At 35.8% G+C, this 8341-nt stretch overlaps 1 pseudogene; it reads right to left on the bottom strand.

Annotated features, from left to right (window-relative positions):
* Positions 1 to 2474: 2474 nt before the first annotated feature.
* On the bottom strand, positions 2475 to 3893 carry LOC115511513 (annotated as a pseudogene).
* Positions 3894 to 8341: the final 4448 nt, after the last annotated feature.

The raw sequence follows: 8341 nt of genomic DNA, 5'->3' as shown, positions 1-8341 counted from the left end.
CAGTCAATAATTTTTAAATAATTTAGTTGAAATTGAATGCCTGTTGTTTCAAATTTATAGCCTGGCATTTAGGATGCACACTGAACTGAAGGATGGATGATTCATCAATATTGTTTCTGTCTATAATAAGATATTTAACTTGAATCCTCTGAATTACAGAGCAGTGAGTCCCACATATTAAGCAAACTGTTGTAATCTATAATTGAAGGTAGAGCCATGAAGTCAATGGAAGCATTCATTAAAAGACAAGGAAATTGTCTTATTGAGAGAAAATCACTTTTTGGTATTGTCAACAAGCTCATATATTTGTTAGCAAAAATTGAAGTATAGCATGACAATTGGTATCCAATATTCCCTCCTTTCTTCCTATTTTTGGTTGGGGAAGCAGTGCTCAGCTAAATAATGATTTACCAAGGTTCCCTGTAGTTAGCGACGTGTATTCTGTTTTAACCAATGAAATGTAAGTGGAATACTGCCAAGTAACTGGGGGAAATATTTGTAAGATAACTTGGGGTTGAGACAACACTATGGTTCTAAATTAAAGGCAGGGGAGAATAAAAACTATTTTACTGATAATCATATTTTATAAAAGGTTATAGATGTGTCTGGTACTGTTCTTATGTTCTTTTTTTCTGTATTTTCTTGGAATAAGAATCTATAGATTTTGGGGTACCTGGGTGGCTCGGTCGGTTAAATGGCTGACTTGGGCTCAGGTCATGATCTCATGGCTGGTGAGTTCCAGCCCCGAGTCGGACTCTGTGCTGACAGCTCAGAGCCTGGAACCTGCTTTGGATTCTGTGTCTCCCTGTCTCTCTGCCCCTTCCCCACTCGCACTCTGTCTTTCTCTCTCAAAAATAAATAAACATTTTAAAAAATTTAGATAAAAAATAATCTATAGATTTAGCAAACTTCAGTACATTCACAAGACAACACAAATGAAGAATAAAGTCCATATTCTAAGATTGGGAGAATAGAAAGACAGAAATAAACTGGTTAATAAAAAGATTTTTGACAGCTACCAATTCCAGCTTCCATATATTTATACTGTGATATGAGATACAAAATAAACCTCTTATCACTCTAGTTGACTAAAAGTTTAGCTTCCATTACTTGCAGCTGATTATATTTATGTATGTAATTAAAATTGGTATCATAGGCACTACATGGGAAATATTTAAATATTCAAAGAATATTCAACTTGGTTTCAGTTCTCTGATTTCTACACATTCCTATACAACATATGCTCCAAATTGAATTGTCTAACTCTTCTCATTTAGTATCTTCTTTCTCACACACAATCTAGGATAAATGTCATATTCAGTATAAATCCGTTCTTGATATTTTCTTCCAAGACACAAACATCATTTTTCTTGGTTGATCATTTTTATTGTTGTTATTATTTAATGTTTATTGTGTTGTGTTCTAATTTGGTCCTTTCTTCTGAAGCTCCTGAAAGATAAGGCTTTGTATTTGCATATAACTTTGTTACAAACTCATAGTAGTTGTAAGAAAGTGTTAAATGAATAAAAGAATAGCACTTTCATAATCCTTTTTCCAGAGAGAGCTTTTGGTTATTTTTTTTTCTTAACTGTGAATGTGTTTAATTGAAAGAAAAAAATTAGAAAAGCATCCAGGAAAAATCTGAGATCAAAAGGACAAAGAACAAAAGAAGTCAATTGCTAAAGGGCTTTTATATCCTCTATAAATTTTTGTTTAACAAACAATTACCTAGCAATAATATGACAGTTTTATCAGAGCTTTACAAATATTAACTCATCTGGGGCACCTAGATGGCTCAGTCAGTTGAGCGTCTGACTTCAGCTCAGGTCATGATCTCACAGTTTATGAGTTGGAGCCCTGCATTGGGCTCTCTGCGCTCAGCACAGAGCCTGCTTGGGATGGTACTCTGTCCTGCTCTCTTTCTGCCCCTCCCCCGCTGGTTCTTTCTCTTGCTCTCGCGCTCTCTCTCTACCAAAATAAATAAACTTGAAAAAAAAAACAAAAATTAACTCATGTAATGTTTGTAATAACCTTATGATATATGCACTAATTTCACCAATTTTCAGAAGGCAGGATAACGGAACAAGAAAGGGGATACATAATTTTAGATGTGGTGCTTTATCAGCATAAGTTCACATACCAAAAATACTAAATCAATATGTAATTTGTCCAGCTCCTTGCTTGATTAGTTGACTACAAACACTCTAAAGGGATTCCCTAATGAAGCTGAGGTATCAAACATTACCTGTTTTTCTTTTATATTTTAAATTTTCTAACAGTATCTTTTAATATAAAACAGAGAAAAAACACATCTCAACTCTTCAATCTGCCAGCATGCCTTGATTGTCCAAGATGCATGCTAGACTGTAAGACTAAGTAGCAGAATCTTTAGATGCATTTGGTCGGGAGAAATAGAAAAAGCAGATGTTAGGTAAGTCCAGGCAAGCCCCAAAGCTAAGATACATCCTTAAACACTAGAGCAGTCCTTGTCTTTTCAGATCCTCATATGTCTTCTTATTCACAATGTTCCACTGTGAATTCTTCCTCAGTGTCAGGCTGCCATCATTCTAATGCCTTCTTCAGTTTCAGTGTGGCCCACAAGGAGACATCGTCTTCAATCTGTGTCACATCAGCAAAGGGGACAATGTTTGGGATGCCCAAGCACCTCATGCCTTGAGCACGACACCAGTCAGCACGGTGCTGCTAGAAGGCCTCGGGACCTCGGTAGGTGTAATTTCCACAAAACTCGTGGTTGTAGTTTAGACCATGAACCTAATACAACCAGTAGGAAATGGGTTTGCCGTGCCAGCCAAGAGGCAGGTTTTGGGGCTGGAAATGATCTCATTCTCTTTGTCTTCACTTTCATCCTCACTGATATACTTTTCCTTTTTACTTCTCAATCTTCCCCATCTTTGCCTGTTTGTTATGTACGTTTTCATGAATGAGATGTCACTGTTCCCCAACAATCTCTACGTATTTGTAGATCTGGGCTTCTAGGACGGCAGTGTCTTTGTCCTTCTCAGTATCTCATTTGGTGCCTTTTGACTTGGGATTTTTGCCAAACAGAGAGGTGTCAAGTGACTCCAAGGGCTTTCGTCTGGTGTGGAATAGCCTCTGGCCATGCTCTTCTTAGGTCCCACCACACTTCAAGCCTAAAGCTTAAAGAGAATGCAGAAAGGTCACAATAGGTTCCAGCATGGGTCAGGGCACTGCTTATCTCTTTTGGCCATTCAGGGAAGGTACCATTCTCTCACTTCTCAAACTTACTCCAAAACTTTGTTCTGATCTTCGAGGGGCTTCACTCAGTCTGTATAATCTTGAAGGTACACAGGCAACATTTCAAAGTATCTCTTATATTCAGTATTCTTCCTTTATTTAGAAATGTCAAACGACTGGTCAAAGATTGACAGGTACATGATAATCCAGCTTTTCCGAGGGCTTCAGGTTAATGTCTTTGAGATAACAGTCATGGAGGTCAAGGTAACCACAGCATCCCTTTTCATCTGTGAACTCCTCCAACCTTCCTGCTTCTTCACTTGGATTCTCTCCAGCCTTCAGAAGCTCCTCAAACTCCACTGACATTGGCACACAGATCTCATTTGGGTGTTTCTGGTGAAAATTTTTTGTTTGCTTGAGTCTATTATAAAATTTGGCAGATTCATTGGGTCTTGAAATGGCATTGAGTTTCTCCTTTCTTAACCCACCTTGTCATACATTTCCTGCAGGTTCCCACTGACTTCCATATACCTATCTTGCATGGTCCTTGTGTGGTGGTCAGAATTCATCTGGTCCCAGACCGTGAACTTCTTAGTGAGCATCTGTTTGGCTAGTATGTCCATAAGCTGCTCCTTGTCCTAATAATACCACTACTGCTGCTGCAGAATTGTCTTCATTTTTCGTCCAGCCCTGCACCTCCTTTCAGACCACCAACATGGCTCAGACAACTAAACATTACCTATTTTATTTATCATTTTTTTAAGTTTATTTATTTGTTTTGAGAAAGCAAGGCTGAGAGCAAGAGAGAGAGAGAGAGAGAGAGAGAGAGAGAGAGAGGGAGAGAATCCCAAGCAGGCTTCACACTGTTAGTGCAGAGCCCCACTCGGGATCCAAACTATGCCTAAGTCAAAATTCAGAGTAGGAAGCTTAGCTGACTGAGCCATCCAGGGTGTCCCTAAACATTACTTATTCAGAGAAAATGGCTTATACAATGGGAAGGTGGAGGGAATTTATCATGTGATCTTATCATATACCTGTAAATATCTCCTCAAAGACACCTGGACCATGTTATTGAGAAACTTTTGAGGAAAGCACTAGCAATGAAATTTCTACCTACAGAAGACTGAAATAAGGCAGAAGATGCTACCATTTATATCCACTCCTTGACTTTATTAGAAATGGTATGCTATGAGATTGCAAGAAGCCATATAGTAGCATATAATTTCCAGAGATAAATCAGGTCTCAGGTTTAAAAAACAGAGATTTGTGGCTGTGGTTAAGTGATGCTGAGGTATAAATAACCAAAATAATTAGATAATGCACTTAGGGATCATTTCATTTATACAGAGAAAACTAGATGTCTTTCAAACAGATATAGTTTTGTTGCCATGAGAATTAATAATCCATCCTCCAATTCCCGAACATGAGTAAGCACACAGATTCATCACCTTTTTTTTCAATATTTATTTATTTTTGGGAGAGCACAAGCAGTCAAGGGGCAGAGAGAGGAGGACAGAGGATCTGAAGTGAGCTCTTGCTGACAGGTTGATAACAGTGAGCCTAATGTGAGGATTGAACTCACTAACCTTGAGATCATGACCTGAGCTGAAGTCAGATGCTCAACCAACTGAGCCACCCAGGTGCCTCCAGATTCATCACCTCTTAAGAGAAAGTCATATGATCTCCAGAAAAGATTTTCCAATCACACTACAAATATGCACATATTATAAATCTCATTCCTAACCTTTCCTAAAAGGACCAAAGAATCTTTGGGTAACAGGGCTTTAGAGAAAGAGAAATAAACCAATTTTAGAATTTTTTGGATATTGCTCTAAACTGATAATTTTTTTCTCAAATACAGAGTGCCACTGAGGTCTGCTGGTTAGTTTTAGAGGTCATGGGAATCAGGTAGTAGGTGTAATTTTTCTCAAGAGTGTCTTAACAGTGATCTCAGTGCATATAAATTCATCTTACATATGTATTACAGTCAGTGAATGCAGGTTTAGACCAGATATACTTAGAAACTGTCAGAATCATCCAATCTGATACCTAAAACTTTGAAGGAAATTTATTATGGAAGAAAAGGCCAAGTACATAGACCAAATGTCAGAGAGTTTTAACTTCACACCAAAGTTTAAATCAAAAGTAATACTATATTTGTAACTGAATGGCAAAGTTTAGTTACAACCATTAAAAACCTAAAGATTCTAACCACAGCCCCTTTGAATTTGCTTATTTGGCCTTTACAGAGCACAATTTTGTGTGTGTGCATGTGTGTGTGTGTGTGTGTGTGTGTGTGTGTGTGTGTGTATGTGTAGATATACACTCTGCTTTAAAAAAAAGTTTTCAGATCACTTCATGTAAAATGGAGTACATAAATGTAGTATTTTAAAACTCCTTTTAAGATTGCCTTTCCAAGAAGCTAAGGAAAAAATTATCAAGGTTTCAAAAATAAAAATATATTCCCAAGAAAGAGTTTTAGTAAGAAAATAGCATAAAGATAATATATAAAAATGATACAACACAGAATGGTTTTGAGGTAAGAAATTAATATAAAATCCTGGGATTCCGGACAGAAAATGGATTTTGCTTTAAGTGAAATATGTATGTTTTATATTAAATACTAAAGATACATCTATTCTCCTTATAGAAAGAAAGTAACTAAAGTTTAATGGGGAAGTAGATACAATGTAAAAATCTTTGGTTAAATGGCAAATACCACATACATTAAACAAAAAGTTAAAAATAAATTTAAGGTGGTTCTAGCATTCTCACTGTGTATAGCATGCACAAAGGATAAGTTGAAAAGAAGTATTTTTTGAACAGGAGAAACAAATGTTACACTCTACAATGCAGATACATTATCAATCATTGAAAAGATTTAGTATAAGCAATAGATATTCAAGTAATCATCATGTGAAATAGTGTAAGAAATTCATTATTCTTAACTTTCAGTCATAAATTTACCTTATGCAGCCAAGGGACAATACTGTCATGGAATTCTTTTGAGATCATAGCTCTCTCAAAATATGGTAGATAAAATAATAACTTCTTTTCATTTTATAAAAGATAGGATTACAATTGCAAAAAATATGCAAATAATTTTTTTAAAAATCATGAAAAAATATTGCAAGATTCCCTGTATTGCATTTGTTGTTCTCTGACTGACTTACTTCACTTAGCATTATACTCTCTAGCTCTATCCATGTTGCTGCAAAAGGTAATATTTCACTCTTTTTAATGGCTGAATAATATTCCATTGTACATGTGTATCACATTTCTTTATCCATTCACCTACTGACGGACACTTGAAATGCTTCCATAATTTGGCTATTATAAATAATGCTGCTATAAACATAAGGGTGCATGTATCTCCTTGAATTTCTACTTTTGTGCTTTTTGCATAAATCCTCATCAGTGCAATTCTTGAATCATAGGGTTATTCTATTTTTAACTTTTTGAGAAACTTCCATGCTGTTTTCTGCAGTTGCTGCACCAATTTGTATTCCCACCAAAAGTGCAAGAGGATTCCCTTTTCTCCACATCCTTGCCCACACTTGTTTCTTGTCTTTTATTTTAGCCATTGTGACAGGCGTGAGGTGACATGTCATTGTAGTTTTAATTTTCATTTCCCTGAAAATGAGTGATATTGAACATAAATGTGTCTGTTGGTCATATGCATGTCTTCTTTGGAGAAATGTCTGTGGCATCTGCCCATTTTTTAATTGGAGTATTTGGTTTTTGGGCGTTGAGTTGTAACTGTTCTATATATACTGGATATTAACCCTTTATCAAACATGTCACTTGATAATATCTTCTACTCCATAGTTTGCCTTTTAGTTCTGTTGATTATTCCCTTCACTGTGCACTTTTTATTTTGATGTAGCCTGAATAGTTTATTTTGCTTTTATTTCCCTTGCCTTGGGAGACATATCTAGAAAAATGTTGCTATGGCAATGTCAGAGTGATTCTGCCTGTGCTGTCTTCGAGAATTTTTATGGTTTCTGGTCTCACGTGTAAGTCGTAATGCATTTTGAGGGTTTTGTATGTGTGAGTGTCTGTGTGTGTGTGTGTGTGTGTGTGTGTGTGTGTGTATGTGTGTGTATGCTGAAAGAAAGTGGTTCTTTTACATGTATCTGTATAGTTTTCTCAACACCATTTGTTGAAGAGACTATCTTTTTCCCAATGCATATTCATTCCTCATTTGTTGAAAATTAATGACCATATAATTGTTGATTTATTTCTGGATTTTCTGTTCTATTCCATTGATCCGTGTGTTATTTTTATGACAGTACCATACTGTTTTAATTAGTATCACTTTGTAATATAACTTGAAATCTGAAATTATGTCTGAAATCTGATACCTCCAGTTTTGTTTTTCTTTTTCAAGATTGCTTTGGCTATTCAAGATCTTTTATGGTTCCATACAAGTTTGAGGATTGTTTGTTCCAGTTCTGTAAAAAATACTGTTGGTATTTTGATAAAGATTGCATTACATCTGAGAGTTGCATTGGGTAGTATTGACATTTTAACAATATTTGTTCTTCTAACCCATGAGCATGGAATGTCTTTCCAATTCTTTGCATCATCAATTTTTTATTCAGTGTTTTATTGTTTTTGGAGGATGAAAAGGAACATTACAAAACAAATATTTGTCAATGACTAACAGCTTCAATAAAGCAAATAATTTTTTTGAAATATAGAAAATATTCAAACTGATGTATGAAGTAGAAGCCTTAAGGGGAGCCTGGATGGCTCAGTCGGTTAAGCATCCGACTTTGGCTCAGGTCATGATCTGGAGGTCTGTGAGTTTGAGCATGGCCTCCAGCTCTGTGCTGATGGCTGAGAGCCTGGAGCCTGCCTAGGAATCTGTGTCTCCCTCTGTTTCTGTCTTTCCCCTGCTCATGCTCTGTCTCCCTCTCTCTCTCTCAAAAATAAAATAATAAAAAAAATAATAAAAAGAAGTAGAAGTCTTAAAAGATGTAATATATATATATATATATATATATATATATATATATATATAATTGAAGTGTTTCTAAATCAAAAGATAGTTTATGTTAAATTATAAGAGGAAACTTTCTTTATGTGGGATGATTATGGAATGATCATTTGAAGACATGAC

This window comes from Lynx canadensis, chromosome B1, assembly GCF_007474595.2.
Source record: "Lynx canadensis isolate LIC74 chromosome B1, mLynCan4.pri.v2, whole genome shotgun sequence".
In the NCBI taxonomy this organism is placed as follows: Eukaryota; Metazoa; Chordata; class Mammalia; order Carnivora; family Felidae; genus Lynx; species Lynx canadensis.
Note: the sequence above shows the minus strand (reverse complement) of the source record. Positions and strands in the feature narration are given on the sequence as shown.